The sequence below is a fragment of the Gordionus sp. m RMFG-2023 genome, chromosome 3 (assembly GCF_954871325.1).
Source record: "Gordionus sp. m RMFG-2023 chromosome 3, tfGorSpeb1-WG-v2, whole genome shotgun sequence".
NCBI classification, from domain to species: Eukaryota; Metazoa; Nematomorpha; class Gordioida; order Chordodea; family Parachordodidae; genus Gordionus; species Gordionus sp. m RMFG-2023.
In genome coordinates this window covers 38,660,169-38,678,199 of record NC_088777.1, presented here as the reverse complement: position 1 = coordinate 38,678,199, position 18,031 = coordinate 38,660,169, and the positions used below count along the sequence as shown (strand labels likewise).

At 25.1% G+C, this 18,031-nt stretch overlaps 2 long non-coding RNA genes across 2 annotated transcripts; both read left to right on the top strand.

Moving 5' to 3' along the window:
* The first annotated feature begins 7,885 nt into the window (after positions 1–7,885).
* Positions 7,886–12,048, top strand: LOC135927547 (uncharacterized). The gene is made up of 3 exons (XR_010572112.1): positions 7,886–7,996; positions 10,003–10,149; positions 11,934–12,048. It is a non-coding gene; the product is annotated as an uncharacterized LOC135927547 (long non-coding RNA).
* A 1,991-nt stretch (positions 12,049–14,039) lies between these two features.
* LOC135927548 (uncharacterized) lies at positions 14,040–17,517 on the top strand. The gene is made up of 3 exons (XR_010572113.1): positions 14,040–14,113; positions 14,157–14,275; positions 17,457–17,517. It is a non-coding gene; the product is annotated as an uncharacterized LOC135927548 (long non-coding RNA).
* Positions 17,518–18,031: the final 514 nt, after the last annotated feature.

The following is an 18,031-nucleotide window of genomic DNA, read 5'->3' as shown; positions in this document are numbered from 1 at the left end:
CGAAATGAATACTTAGTTATTCCATTCAATCTGTTCTAACTAAAAAAGAATACTCAATTTATTCTATCCGTTGAATGACCATATTACATAATTGTTATTTGCTTTGAGATTGGTTTGCTTATAAATTTAAGAATCAAATGAATGTTATATTTTATAGCTCTTTCATTTATTTAAAAAAAATGATATTTATTATAGAGTCCTAAAAAGACCTGTATAGCCTGCCCAAAATAGGGTTAGAATAGACTAGGTCAATTTTTTTTACAAATCGAGCTTGATTTAATTATAGAATTTTGGTTTTTTAAAAGCACACTTGATTAATTTTTTGCTCTGAATTTTATATTCTATTTTTATTAAAATTTACTATTTGTAATTTTTTTATTTTTCTTTTAATTAATATGTTTTATCGTTTAAAATTATTAATTTTTTTGACAATAAATTTGAATTTTGATATAATTGTTAGAATAATAAGTATGTAAATGTTATCGAATTCAATATTTACTTTGTGTGAACTTTTAAAAAATTTTCAGCCGACATAAGCTTCTTGGCTAAAAAAAAGTAGCGTTTTTAAATCTTTATAAATCTAAAACGCGTCTTTTTATGAATAAAATTTTGTATTTTATTAAAGAATATATAAAACTTTGTTATTCTCAATTTTTTTAGAATTTGGATTTTAAAAAAAGCTAAATTTTGACAAAATAACTCAAGATCCACAATTATTTTTTGTCAATGGAGTTCACATTATGATGGATAATAGTCGAACACGTCTTTTTTAAAAAATATTTACCTAATCGTAAATTGTAATGCAAAACAAGCATTTTGGGATCTTAATTTTAACATAATTAGTGAAATATCAAGTTTCTAAATATATGCTGATAGGTCCTTTTTTATTCTGTTCTGTTTAACATCTAACAATCACATTTCCTACTGATTGAACGCCAACTTAATTTTTTCTTACAAAATTAAGGGCCATATTTCACGAGTTTTCTTCTAAAGTTTATCTAAAGATACAAAAGGTTATAGCTTATTTAATATGTTGCAAACTTGACAATACAGTACAGATATAAATTTTCCCCTACACCCCCCACCCTTTACCCCAAAAAACGTATACAATATATCACTTTTAAGGAAGAATTTGAAAGAAAAATTAGTAAAAGTTAATAACCTTTTAAAATAACTACTATAATTCAAAATTTTTAGAAAAAAGATTTTTATTTATATAAAAACATATTTATTTATTAAATTTTTTTTACAGTTTTAAAAATATCAAATATTCTATTTTATAATAAAATATAATATTTGAATTGAATAATATGAATATTTATTAATAATTGTTCTTTAATTATATTTCTCCAGCCATGGTTCTAAATTCGCTAAATCAAGATTATAAAATAGCATTGATTATTTTTAATTATTATTAACTCGTTAGAATATGCCAAAACGAGTTGTTATCTATTATTATATATAATCACCGTAATCAAGAAATGAATGTCTTCATTAGTGTTGTTAAACGGCTCATTTTGAGCCAATTTTTAAAAACGGCTAACTCAATATTTTACTGGGAAATTTATTATGCAAGCCTTAAGATTTTGTTTATAAGTGACACATTTGAATATGCATTAACGAAATCTTGAGACTTGGACAATATTTTTTTCGGCTAAAATATTGAGTTAGCCGTTTTTAAAAATCGGCTCAAATCGAGCCGTTTAACAATACTAGTTTTCATATAACCTTAATGTTAATTTTTATTTTTGGTATCAACTTTCCTATCTTCTTAATGTTAAATAAATCGAAGGAGACTATATACCACTAATGTTAAATTATTTATTTATTTTTTTTAAAAAAGAATTTTTTTTATACATCAACGAGATTCGAACCACTGACTTAACGTTCGACAGACAAACGTTCTTTCCAGTCATCCCCCTTCTATATTAAATTTTGTGATACAATTCTTCTTATATAGAATATCTTATGAGGCTTAAATTTTAATATTTTAAAAAATATATTAATAAATTATATTTAGTACCATATACACAAACTAATTACCCCTCAACCCCGTCATTCTTGACGGGTTATTAACTAGTTATAATATAATTTATCAATTTTAAGTTTTTTTAAATTATATGTTCACATATGAAAAAAAATTGCATTACAATCGCAAAATAAGGGTGAATATATACAAATTATAACCAAAAAAAATTTTCATTCCGGAAAGAATGCGAATAAATGAGTATTTGTATTTGTTAGAATAAAAAAAATAAAATAATTAACTATTCGATTCGATAAAGGTCGAGCCTGGTCTACTCTAAAATACAAATTATAGTAATTAAAATGAATTAAAATCCAAAATATATATAATTATATTTTGTCAATCAAAATCTTGATCATTTTAATAATCATACTATAGGAAATATATTTGCTGATATATTTTATAGGAAATATATTTGCTGATATATTTAATATAGACAAAAGTAAAACAAAATAAATGTATCTTTTTGATTTCAATAAGATAAATTCAGCAATATAATATCTATATTTAAATACTTTTCATAAATTATAACCAACTCTGATTTCTATAATAATTCAACATTAATATTATTTATTTCAGACAATGTATATAAGACACTTTAATTCATTCTTATCAAAAAATACTTCGTATCAATTTGTATCACCCCCATTAATTTACAAAGACATTACCACAACCGAAAATCTAATGAGTTTGGATTTAGAAAAGTGGAATAAAATTATTGATAGTTATTTGATTAATGTAAAGTCATATATTTTGGAAAGTTTGAAAAATTTTAAAATAATATACTATGAAACAAATAAGGAATTGACCAATTACGATGCTCTCTATGATATTATAATGGAAAATCACTATTTGTTTAATCATCCTAAAACATTCAAATTTTTATTAGAAGATAATAATTTTGATGATATTTATCATAATATTCTATCTAAATTACACGATTTAATCGCGACTGAAGATAATATTAAAATTGATGATACATTTGAAAATAATAATTTTATTATTTATACAAAAAATATTGTGTCAGAACTTTCGAAGTTATTGGCAAATACGAATAAGATAAACAATGTCAAAAGATGTTTTAGTGAATATTCTTTTATTAATGATAATATACATCTAAAAAAGTTGTTTGAAACTCTCGATATATTTGTAAAAAAAATTGAAAATCGCATAAAAAAGCTTACTGAATCCTGGGAGCAAGACCTTTTAAATCGTTATTATTATGATACCACAAATAAGTATAGTTAATAAATATTAAATTCTGACCAATTATTTACTATAGATTTGATACAAATCACAGTATATTCTTGGAAAATGAAATGGATCAAACATTATCTACATCATATCCAAATGACTTAATTCAATTATTAGATGAATTCGACAAAAGATATAATATATTAATAGATATTATCAAAAGGAATAATAATGAAACCGATGAATTTGTCTTAAATTTTTTGGAAAAAACTAAGAAGTCTTTAAACAATGCGAAAGATTTTTCAAAAGTTTTAAATTATTAAAATATATCCAAATAATCCCTATTTTTTTAGGATATAAATAAATATAACAAATTATTCCTTAATTTTGGATTTGAAAGACATTTAATAAATCTTTTAAGTTATGACAAATCAAACTTTATCAAATATTGCGAGCAGGTAATTTTTGATATTTAAATACTAATGCATTAAATCTAGAATAATGTAACTTGGAGCAGTTTGGTGGATGACAATGAAAAATTAAATACAATTAAAACTAAACTTATAAAATTGGTGAATACAATTCAGACACTTGAAAATATTGAAAGTAACTCGGATAGTTACATAAAAAATTTGACGAAATACAGTATATTCAATAATCACCAAGAGATCAATAATGTGATAAAATATGTTCATAATCTGTCCCAAAAATTAATATATCCAGAGGTTTATTATTGTTTTATATAAGGAGATATTTATGAATTAAAATTAAGATTTAGCCCATAGTAACAAATATTCTTAGCCATTGGGTTAACTTAAATATAACCTTTGATGTAAACATTAACATACATACCATAAAAGGGTTCTCAACTGTTTTTAATTATTGTTTTATTACTATCATATCTCATTCTATCTAGACTTTTGAAATTTTTTTCCTCATAAAAGCACTCTACCATTGTAAATCCCTAAAACTCGATTATAAGTCTTATCTAGTAAATAAATATCATAGATATTTTCCTATTTCACTGGATTTTTTTCAATGAGGAAATTCTAAGTATAAGATACATCGCTGATCTTCCTACTTTAAATCAATATTTATAATTATTCAGGTCAAACTATTTTAAATGATATGATAAACCGAAAATTAATCAATATATAATTTCCATTACCGAATACTAGGCATAGGCATAATATTTTTCTTCTCATCGAAGTTTTTTTGGAATAAAATATGTTAAAATATAATATTACTGTATTTTTGGGAAGGGAAATGTTTTTTTAAATATTTAACCTTTGAGTGGTAAGATAAAAAAAATAATAACGCAAGCAAGTGATAAATTATTATCTTGAGTTTTCATATTTGAAATATATAAGTTTTATAAGAGTGATTTTATAAAGATAGTCAAAAAGCAGAAATGCTATTAATTTTATAGTGGTAAAATATTAACAATAGCAGCATAACTGCTATTTTAAAATAGTTCCTCTAGATCCTTTGAGTATCACAAAACATTATCATCCCTTCACCTAAACATCTTTTATATAGCATTTTTAGATAACTAGCGTCCTTTTTCAATATTAATTATATCCATATACTCTAAAATAACTTATACATACATTTATTTAAGGGGGGGGGGTAGGGGTAGGAAGAGCGTAGGAGAACTATTTTTATCAATTAACATGTTATAAATCCCTGAGAGGAAGGAGGGAGGAGGGGGCCCCTTTTCCCAGATATGCCTATGCAATAAGGTACAATTAATTGGAAAAATGTATTCTAAATTTTATTATTATAGTTCAATATTTTTATTAAAAGGAAATGATTGCAGAATGGAAATATAATATTGAAACAAAAATATTAACAATATTAAAAGAAAGTTGTGCTATTCCGGATATAAAAACTTTGGATGTCAAATTCGAAATAGAAATTTTATATAAGTATTAAAACATGTTTGTTTTCTATAAAACTTCTTCTTTTAGAAATTTTAAACTTCGTCTGTCCCCCAATATTGATGGCTTAAAGAGTGCCATTAATTTAAGATTGAAATCTCTGAAAACTTTACCAGACAATAATATAAATATTTTTGAAATAGAAGAAATAAATAAAAGTTTTAAAAATTTCTTGGATACACAAATTAATGAAGATATTGAAAATGAAATAGAAAAAAATTTTGTCAAAATTGAACAAGAAATCGGAAACGTTTTAACATCCATCCAAGTAAATAAATTATAGTGTTAAAGGAAAAATAACTTTTTTAAAAATAAAGCAAACACTTGAAAGAATAACTAAAGATGATATTAAAGAAACCGACATTATAGATTGGAAAAAAACGTATATCTTATACGAAGAAAAAATCAAATTAATAAACAATATTAGTGATTCATTTTTAATAAATGATATTATTATATTATCCACCAAAAAAATGAAGCAAACTTTAATTAGAAAAACCATGGAAACGCTTAAAAATATAAAACTGGAATTAAAATATGATATTACTCAAAAAATGAAAAAATTTCGAGAAAGAATCTTTGATATTAATAATATGTTCAATATTAAAATTTGGAATGAAGATGATACCCAAATTTACAAGAATATTGAAAAAATTGATGAAAATAAAGTTTGTTAAATAATTATAAATATAATATATAATTATATTATATTATATAAACTCTTTTAAAATTAATTTAAGTTAGCTGATGAACTGGATAAAATTATGGCCTATAATGAGTTTTATGAGAAGAATTCGCTAGAGAAACTTCAAGAAAAAGATTTAGTCTTTAAGGAATGGTCTAATCTACAAATGAATATCATAAAAAAATCGGATCTTTTGAAAAAAAAATTAAAAATTATTAACGATAATATCAAGTCCAATTACGAATCACTAGAAAAAGAATATAAAATAATACATGATAGATGGGAAGACATCTTTCAACTGATTATGAAATCCAACTATTATAAAAAGGATAACAACACTTACATAAATTACGAAAATATCATTAAAGATATTTGTGAATTATCTAAAATAAAAGATAAATGGAATAACTTTTCATTAAGAGTCTGTACATTTAGGAAAAAATTGAATGATAATCCGAATGATAACGAATCAAGGGTTTATAAGGATTTGGATTCGTTATATCAAATGAAATCTTTTATTCAAAATAATCAAAAAGCTATTGATTTTGCTATAAATTTGGACGAACTCAATTTGATCCCATTCGACGAAAAAGAGTAAATTTTATAAATTTATTTAGATTATAGTGAAAAATTTCTAGATCAATCTCAAATACAATAAATAAAATAATTGGAAATATAGGCTACATCGAAATTTATTTTAATAGCAAGCCCTTTTTACTACAATTAATAACCGATATTAAAGATATTTTACCCATATTTTCAAGATTTTATAAAGAAAATTTATGGGATCATGCTTTACCCTATATAATAAACATCATAAAATTAAGCGCACCTCATAAAAATGATCATGATTCCAATAAGTTTTCATTTGTTCTAAAACATCTAAATTTATTGTATATAAATAAAGATAAATTATCGGTATATTTACATTTATGTTATAATCATAATATAAATGTGGATAGGTAATATTAAATCAAAGTTCAAACATTCTAATACTAAATAATTTGCTCAAAGAGTTAGATGTGTGGAGTAAAACAGTAAGCTTAAAATTTAATACTTACACTCTTTCACTGGGTAAAAGAATTGGTGTTCCTGATAATTTAATTTATATAATTAACCAGGTATAAATTAGTTCCTGTAAATATAACATAATTATAATATTTTTCGTAGATTGCCGCAAAAGAAAATAATATTTCCTCAGCTAAGCATTTAAAACTTGAAAAAGATATTGTAAACTTTAAAAACTTAGAAAAATGGCGGGATAATTTGAAAATAATAAAAAATGCAGTCAAACTAATTCATGAAATTAATAAACAATGGATATTTTTAGAACCCCTAATTTCCAAAAAGGTTATGTTTAATGAAGAATGTCATCAAATTTTTTTTGTTGCACAATTACAATGGATAAATGTGCTGCATTCATTAGAACTTAATCCTACTATCATTGAGTATTTTATCGATTCAATATTAGATAATGGTGAACATAAGAAAAAACTTTATATAAATAAATTGAACAAACTGAATGAAAACTTTACGATATCATCGGATATGTTAAATGAATATTTAGAAGTAATTTTACTAATATATATACATTATTTTAAATATTTGTTTTAACGAGGGTAAATATAAGTAAATGGTTGTTATGATTATCCATTCATTTTAATTTAAAAAATAAAACAAACTGTAGGAAAATTTTAGGATATCATGGGATATGTTAATTCAATATTTAGAAGTAATTTTACTAATATTAATACCTTCTGGGGCTAAATATAAGTTTATGGTTGTCATGCTTAATTCCTTTTATTTAAAAAATAACCAATCTTTGATTATGATAATTTAAAAACATTTGATTAACATAGGGGCCATTCAAATGTATTCTTATTTTTAAATAATCTTAACCATTTTATAATAATTTATTAGAATAAAAGGGTATTGGTTCCTCGATTATATTTTATAAATCATTTGGAATTATTGACCTTATTAAGTGATTCTCAAGATATTGCTACACTCAATAAATATGTACCAAAACTTTACTGTGGAATTAATAAATTTGAAATAGATGAAGACCAAAGGCAAATAAATTTTTTTATATCTGAAATGAATGAGAGGCTAAAGCTAGCTTTTGATGTGAATCTGACGAAAAATATTACAGTAAACACAATTTGTCGATTGATTGATTTAAGGAAAAGATCCAATCAAAAAAGGAAAAGGATCAATCATAAAAGGAAAAGGTTTAATCAAAAAAGGAAAAAAAGGAAAATCGTTAAACAAAAAAGAAAAAGATCCAATCAAAAAAGGAAAAGGGTCAATCAAAAAAGGAAAATTCCCAAAAGGAAAGGAAAAGTGTCAATGAATTCCCATTCAAAAAAGGAAAATCTATTATTTTTTTTTCTTGTCAATATTTCTTAGATTTTTATTCATTTTTATTATTCCTTCTTATTTTATATTTTTGTCTTTACTTTATTTTTCTATTATCTTTTCTCAATTTATTTTTCTATTCATTTTTGATAATTCTTTTTATTAGAAATAATTTATAATTTTTCCTTGTTATCTTTCTTCACTTCTCTACCCCATTTTTTAAACAATTCTTTCATTTTTTTTTCATCATACATAACAATATTTTGACTTTTTATGATTTTTTCTCCTTATATTGTTATTTTTTACATATATTTCTAACTTTTTGAATCTTATTAAGTCATTTTTAATCTATATTTTTCTGATATTTTCTCAATTTTTTCTTCTCCTCATTTTTGATAGATCTTTTTAATTATCACTTATATTTCTCAATGGCAGATATTAGAATAAATAAGAATTTAAAAATGTTTATATTTTATTAATTTACATATCGTTTGGTATTACAGTTCAAACTTATTTTATAAATTAAAAGGTACATTATAACCTAACGATTAATTTATTTCAACAATTGTAATTAAGTAATTTGATATGTAAAAAATTCTAATAAAAAAATTATCTGCCATTGAGTAATAAAAATTAAGTGAAAATTAACAATAATTACAAAAAAGAATTATCAAAAATGTTGAAGAAGAAAAAATTGAGAAAAGATCAGAAAAATAAAGATTAAAAATGGTTTAAAGAGATTTTAAAAGATAGAAATATATGTAAAAGATAACAATATAAGGCGAAAAAATCATAAAAAGTCAAAATATTATTATGCATGATGAAAAAAAAGGAAAGAATTGTTAAAAAAATTGAAGAGAAGTGAAGAAAAAATAACAGGGAAAATTTATAAATTATTTTTTAAAAAATAAAAGAATTATCAAAAGTGAGAAAAAAAATAAATGAGAAAAGATAGTAAGAAAAATAAAGTAAAGAAATCACAAAAGTTAGAAATAAAATAAGAAGGAATAATAAAAATTTAAGAAGTATAGACATGAAAAAAAATTTATATATTTTTTAAAAATATTTTAAAAAAATAACGATTTTCCTTTTTTGAATGGGAATTTTACTTTTTTTGATTGACACTTTTCCTTTCCTTTTGGGAATTTTTCACACTTTTCTTTTTTTGATTGGATCTTCTCCTTTTTTGTTTGACACTTTTCCTTTTTTTGATCGTATTTTTTTATAAACCTTTGGGACTTTTCCTTTTTTGATTGAACCTTTTCCTTTTATGTTGACCCCTTTCCTTTTTTGATTGAAACTTTTCCTTTTTGATTGGAACTTATCCTTCTTTGAATAGGAAACCCTGTTATAATCCTTAATATATTAAAAAACAAACTACTATGTGAAATGTTTAGACCTGACTTCCATTAAGTAAATATATATGACCGAGGAGTTATTATTTTATATTTTTAATCAACAGTTAAATATATCAGAATCAGGTTAAACACTCCCCTCTTTTAAAGTATATTTTTTTATTATTCTGTCATAGTATTATCAGAGACCTGCAGACCCAGCCTTAAGCCCAGGATTTTAATTTAAACATACTCGGGAGGGCCTAAAATATCTGTTTAAAATAAATATTTTAAAGTGCCATTATTAGTTATAAAAAGAAATAATATATTTAGAAAAATCCGGGCCGGACCTGAAAATATAAAACCCCGGCCTAACCAGATCGAAATTTTTTTTGAAAAAAAGACAGGGCTATGCAAATGGTACCTCTACAGGTCTTTAGTATATATAATATATTTTATAATTAGGAATGGCTAAATGAGCTATCTTCATCAATAAATGTGTCACTGGTGTTAATTTTGCGGACTAATTTTTTAAAGATAAACAATTTACTAAACATTGATGATAAGAAAAGGAAAGATTATTTTATTAATATCGAAAATTTACCGTTTCAAGTTAGATAATTTAATTATGTATATTATTTTAATTTAATAAATTGTATAATACAATAACTTTATAGTTCTATCTAAAGCTAAATCACCTCAATTTGGACCATTAAAAACGGCGAAATAGAGATGATTTAACAATCATTTCTCTCTGTTGTATATTGTAATATTATAAAAAATTATAAAATGCTCTCTTAAGCATATAAAATAGGGTAAATATAATAAATGACGTAAAAAATATTTTGAAGTAATTACGTTTTATATGCTTAAATAAAGTATAGCACAATTTTAAAAATATTTTTCATATTTCTTAAATCGATCGGTTATCGCATATTTTTTTGGTTTAGTATATCAAAACATCTCACTATATATGCAAACTACTTAATTTTTAAGATATTTAAAATGGTAGTGTCATTAATAGATAAATTTGATTTTGTCTGAATGATAACAAAATAGGGATAATTATATGATTCAGGTCAATAAAATATTAGTATTATAACTCTACAAAGCTAAATTTCTTTATAAAACCTTATAAACTTTCATATCGTTTAATTTAAATAATGCATTTCAAGACACAAACCTAAATGTAAATATGTTTAGGCATCTATAATGAAATTCCTCAAAAATCAAGAAATAATAAAAAATAAAACCTAGGGTATACTCAACAGCTATACTGTAAAACTTTGCACATATCTTAATCAATTAAACTGTCATTTTTGGTAGGATGGTGATTAAAAAGTAGATTTAATTTTATTTTCTAACAAAGACTATAAGAAAGGAACAAGTATTTTGCTTTTTTTGTTATAGAAATGATATTATTATTTCAAGGTTATAAATAAAATTGCTATTAGTTAGCTACAAACACGGTAATTCAGCTAGCTATCTCTTATAATTTAGAAGCTAGATCAGCAGTAACACGTTATCTATTTTACCCTGTTATCCAAGCCAATAATTGAGTAATGACAAAATATCGACTAATTCTTCTCAAACTATGTGTGCATACCGAAAGAAATTTGTTTTGTAATGAAGCGTAAGTTAAATTTATGGTTTCATGATTCACCTTATTTTCACCGCTCAAAGTTGGTTAAAATCAGAGAATTAACCCAACTAAGCACGCTTGTTGATAACTTTTATAATGTTCTCTGAATATAACGCAGATACAATAACCGCAGTTTATTTGTATTTAAACCAAGTGAGCGTTTTACCTCTCCAACTATACCCCAAGGTTTTTAAGTTCATTTATATAACTCTTGCCACTTAGTTTCTGATTAATTTTATTTTATAGTATCCCAAGAATCTTGAATATAAATTTTGATTAATTTATCTTAAATTGTATTTAAACATAACAAAAAATACAAAAATAAACAATTAGAGGCCAAATGCAAAAATATTTAAACTAGGAGAGACGGCCTGGAAATACTTATAATATACCTAGGAGATTATAAAAATTATTATTTTTAAATTAAAACCCTTCCTGCAGCAGGGTAATATCAAATTTTAAACAACTGTTTTACCACAATTATCGTTTAGCCCTCTTTACCATATATAATTTATAAAGTTCCACCACAAATTTTCAATTCAGCCTTAATGAATATTTATAAACAGTTTAATAATGCCACTTGCAGAAAATTCACTCTAAAATTGAAATTTTATTATATAAGCATAGCACAATCTTTTATTCTATTTTATCATTAGTTAAAAAAATAGATTTTATTTGTAGTCCATTATTTTTTATTTAATTTTGGTTATTGCATTTTTAATCTAAATTATTTTATTTTTAACCTTAAACATAGATGATTTCAGTTGCTAGACAGCTTGAATTCACAAATAAGTGTGAGTATTATATAAAGGAGAAAAAATTGAATGATTTCTTATCATCACTACATTCTTTTCACAAAGATATCGCCGTTAATATTGAATATGTAGAAAATTTATATACAAAATCAAAATTAAAAGTAAAATACTAATTATCTTATATATTATAAATAATTTTGAGAATGACATATAGAATAAATTATTTAAGGATAATGGTGTGCAAAGCATTTGAGAAAGGAAAGGCTGATGCGACATTATACATAATATTTTAATAATATAAAGATAGCTAATAGATGTATAAGTCCTATTTGATTAAACCATCTTACATGTAATGGCCATTATATATTTGAACGATTTATGAATTACAAGCCGCTTTAATTTTGATTGAGCTCCTTCAGATATGATAAATTTTTCTCCCCTATATCTGAATATTTCCTTTTTTAAAAAAAATGTTATTTTCTGTGATAAAGTAGCTAATATATTTGATTTTTCTTAATATCTTGCCAATTGATTATGTTTTATAATTACTGAGCGATCACAAACTCAAATATTAAATTGATGGGTCATAGAAAATAATTGAATTATCCTTTCAGCAATTTCGAATATATTGAGGAGAGTTATACTTTTCGCCGTCCCAGACTCTGATCATATTAATTGAGGGATAGATATTTTTTAACTAAGTTATTTAAAACTTACATAAATATTAGCTTAAAAACATTTAAAAAATTATTATCGCTTAATAAAATTATATTTTAAAAATGACATAAGGAATATCCTGCATAATGGCCCAGACAAAATTATCCAACACAAAAAGTTACCGGACAAAAAAAATCCTAATTTTAAAAATGTATTTAAATGTCTCCTTTTAAGCGTTTAAATTTTTGAAATTTGAGGTATATTTTTGTTCGGTGTCTTTTTGTCCATGTGTGTTTCTTTCTAGTGTCTTTTGTCCGGGATTTTCTCCAGGTATCTAGGACATTTTTGTCCGTTCATCATATCTTAAATTGTTAAAATAAACAAGGTTTATAAAAGGTTAGAGATTTAAACTTCCGTGAGTAGCATTCTCCCTATAAATAAATCAGTCCTTTTTGTAAGAAATAAATTAAAGTCCATTGCATGCATATTCGTTACATTTGAAAGTTGAATACAAAAAATATTGAAATTATACAAGTTGTTTTATTTTAAAATATCTCTCAAAATATGCTCCGTAAGCCTCTTGTCCATCCATATTTGATTAGTGATAAGAAGGATATAAAATATAATCCCGTGACATTTTACTAAAGTTTTTCACTTATTAAAGGGAATCCTTATGGAACAGATATATTTTATCAATATAGTCAAGTCCTTGATTAATAGCCAAGTCTATAATACTGAATCGTTTGGATGGAAGAAATTTATCAGGTATGGTAACTAATATATTCTATAATCATTTATTTAAATAAGGTTTGATTAATTGTTTGCAACTAACCTAAAAAATTAAATATGTAATATATTATTGATTTATAAGTTAGATCAGTTCTTCATATAGAACGTTTCTAATTTTGAAAATAATTGATGAAATCTCATGTAGGTTTAAACTTGGATAAATAACAAAATAATTATTATTCTATTATAAGTTAAAAAATCATTTTGAATGTTTATCCCAAATGGTGATGAAATAACCTAAATTTTAAAATCTCACCCCATATTCATAATAAAGGATTAAAAATAATAGATCCTTTTTTGATATGAAATTTAAAATAAATTAGTGGAATGTATTCCATTATTCTCTTCAACAAATTTAATTATTAATAATTCTTAAAATTAAAGTAAAATATGAATTAAAATAAGCTAAGGTTGTATAATATATATTGATTACGAATTAGTATAGTGTTTGATTAACTTTCCGACATTAATAATTTTACTGTTTTTAGATAAAATATATATTTAAAATTATGCATAAGTTAATCTGTAGGAGTTTTTAATATAATTCAAATTACAGTATTAAACTTATTTGATAGATATTACAGTAAAAACCTTATTGATGAGGACGAAGACCTCAATATAGAAATCCATATATGGAACAATATATTCCATTACAATTTTGAATTTCTACCATTTACACTTCCGTTAGTTTATACAAATTTGACCGAAAAATGTTTTCTTATCTCTACAAATGGTACCTATATCGTTTCTAATGTTTAACCTATAATTCCCTATAGCATTAGCAAATAATTGTGGTGCCGATTTATATGGAATAGCTGGAACAGGTAAAACAGAAACTGTTAAAGAATTAGGTAGATATTTAGGCAAAAGAGTTATCGTTATCAATTGTCATAAAGTAATTCATATTTTTAGAACACAAAAATTTATAATTCCCTAAACGGTTTATGCATATTTCAAAAAATTTATAATTATTAAATTAAATTATAGTTTAACATAGAAATCCAAAATACTTTCAACGAAAATGAATGGAGTTACTTTCTTAAGTTACGTATAAAATTCTATTCCAAATACCATTATTAATTATTAAATAAACGCTCTAAAATTATAATATATATTGAAATTTTGCTTATAATGAAAGTATGTTGTAATAAATTGTATATACAAATTTACTATACCAAAAAAATAAAGTATATTATGTGTCCTCTATTTTATTTATTAATTAACCTTGTATAATCTAAAATATTCTTATAGATGTTGAAAATGGGAGATGGATTGGATTAAAACAAAGAAAGATCTCATTAATTCTTACATATTAAAAAATAATATAGTTATAATGTAATTCAAAGTTCTATATTTTTTTACAACATAATCCAGCGAGAAAAGTTTGGGACTTCGAGTTAATCAAGATAAAAGTGAATATTGTCCTCTTAGGATCATTGATTTTAACCACGATACTATGTTCAATCATACACCATTGAACGCTTTAACACATCTCGGATCTCCAGTAGGTAAAGACGAGTCCTTTATCAAGTTCTTTGCCGATATTCTACGAGAGATATCCCTTATGCGCGATACACTATCTCGCCTCCCAGCTCACCAAGCTTTCTTCTTATTAAAGAATTACCTTTTAATTCCAAGAATTTTATATACACTCCGAGCGTCACGGATCTTTCAATATGACGTCAACCTCGCTTCACACGAACTGGAGATTAAAACAGAAGATATACTCAATCTTAAATTTGAGGAATTATCATGGTTGCAGGCTACCTCAACCAAATACGGCGGCATTGGTATAAGGTCATCTTTACTTTCTGTTAGTGCGTTCATATCCTCTCGCCTGTCCTGCGAGTCCGTCAATCAAACACTAACAAAACATCCTGACCCCTTACTCCTACGGGCAATTGATCTATGGAAGTCCCTCTCATTAGTCGATCCTCCATCGTCGGCATTACAGAAGGATTGGGATAAACCTCTAGTTGGCAACTCCGTTGCATTCCTTAAATCGAGGAGCCAACCAGAGGACCATTCTCTATTCTTCTCCATTTCCGAAGGTAGTGGATACGAATTTGAGGCTTTCCCATCCCGAAACTTTGACCAGCTCCTAAGCAATGATAGCTACTTCACGCCATCGGTCTTATACTGAATTGCGATATGGTAATAGCTTATCACTGTATCCTCTGTCAAACGTCGGTCAACTCCAAAAGCCGTCACTCTCTACACTGCAAGCGCTGTAGAGGCAGATTCATTAGGCATTCAAAATGCAATAATACTATTGCCAGGGCCTTAAAATCCGCCGGCATCCCATCAACCCTCGAACCTACTGGCCTTTACAACTCCGATGGTAAGCGGCCCGATGGTTCGACTATGATCCCTTGGAAGAGGGGGGGGGATTTCTAACTTGAGATTGGGATTTCTCATGCATCGATCCTCTTGCCCCTTCCAATATAAATAGAGATGCCATACTAGATGCCGAGGCGAATAAACTAGTAAATATTCGCCATCTCTTCCGCCAATTATACTTTCCTACCATTAATCGCCACTACTCTAACGTCGTTCGGCTCTCATGCCCTAGTCTTCTTTAAAGAGCTGGGAAAACAGATCTCTGCTAGGACCGAGGATCCCAACAAGGGATTCTACCTACGCCAACGATTAGCCATAAATATAGTAAAATATAATTATCTCAGCTTTATTTTTTCAGTATCCGAAACCCCGTAATTGAACATCCTATGCATAGTATAGACTTTGGCCATTTTGTTGCCTATTATAATGTTAGCGCTAAAAGGGAACTTGAATATCAATCAATAAAAAAATAGCAAGAATTAATGACTTTATATAATTGTGATTTACTAATATTATATTTTTTTACTATTATTATAACATACCTTGATATAAATTGTCGATATAACGAAATTATAATTGTAATTAATTATTTTAAAAATAACAATTTTAGTATGAAATTTATAATAATATATTTGGCCAAATTTAAAACCCGTGGTTTCATGTGATTCATTATTTTTGTCACAAAATTTTTTTTTAAGATCACACGACTTATGATTTCGATATGTATAATATTTGTATAAAGAACTTTATAAAAATAAATAATATTATTTATTAACCAAGAAAATGAGTTAAATATCTTTATTTTATTATAATATATATATATCAGAGATCTGCAGAGGTATACTACTTGCACAGCCCAGCCCGAATATTTTTTAAAAAATTTTCGGCCCAACCCGGCCTGGGTTTATTTTTTTTTTTAAAAAAATATTTGACATTTATTTTTAATTTTTATAGCTAATAATGGCGATTTAAAAGAGTCGGTTTTAAAATATACGGCCCGGCTCGGGTACAATTAAAAAATTAAAATACGGACGCGCCCATATATCTAGGCTGGGCTTAGGGCCGGGCCGCAGGTCTCTGATATATATACAGTAGATTTTTTATTATTGTTTTTATACATTTATTGCGTAGGAACTTGCAATTTATACTACTAATATTAATTTTAAAATTAGATAAAATATAAAATAGAAACACTAAATTAAGTAACGCAATCACACATAAATTTCACAAATTTTTTAAAATATTCATATGCCATAATTTATGAATAATAAATATAATTACAAAATCTTTATGAACCGAGTCAAAATTTATAAATGTTCGGTTAACGGTTCAGGTATGACGAAGTCTTGGTAGATTATAACGGAAGTTCCGAAGTTCGGGACACGTGGATAGAATTTTTGCTAAATAATTTTATTACTGAAAGTGAACAATATCATCCTATATGAATTTAAAATCTTAACCTAACCAGAACATTAATATATAATTCTTACTGAATTCACAATTTTACCTCCTCCTGAAATAAGTAATAATATAGAAATAGATAGTGTACTTAAAGTAACTAATTACATTTTTGCAAAATAGTAATTGTAACTAGTTAATCTTAAAATAATGTAGCTCGCTTTTTTAAGAATGTCCCTAGGAGTAACTAGTTGCCTTTCAAAAGTAATTGTTAACACCATTAGATATAAAGTATTATAGAATTATTATTAAAATTTGTCTTACTTTTTTTTAAATAGGATATAAACCGAAAAGTGATTGAAAGATTATTATATGGAATAAATTATTGTAAATTTTGGGGATGTTTTGATGAATTCAACCGCCTTGATTCTGATAATCTTCTCAATATATCAGAAATATTTTTGCAATTTAAAAATTCACTTGCAATTTGCAATGAAACGGTAGTAAGATAATATAATATTATTTAATTCATAATTTTGATTTATTTTAAGAATAATCATTTCGGTTATTTCCTAACAATGAACCCTCAAAATAAGAGATATCTAGATAGAGCTATATTACCAGATTATGTTAAAGATATATTTGTTCCAATATCGATGCAATACCCGAATGTTATGGAGATTCTTCAATCGCTACTAGCATTATCTTATCATGGTTTATATCACGATGAAGGGGCCTTGAAATTTTACAATTTAATTTTAAGTTTTGAAAAAATTCTCTCAGGTGAAATATACTATGATTGGAGCTTAAGATCGATCTTGTACATCATTCAATTATTTCAAAATACTTTGAAGAAAGCCAATGCTGTAGAATTTCATCTATCTAATGTGGATGTGATTTATGAATATGATTT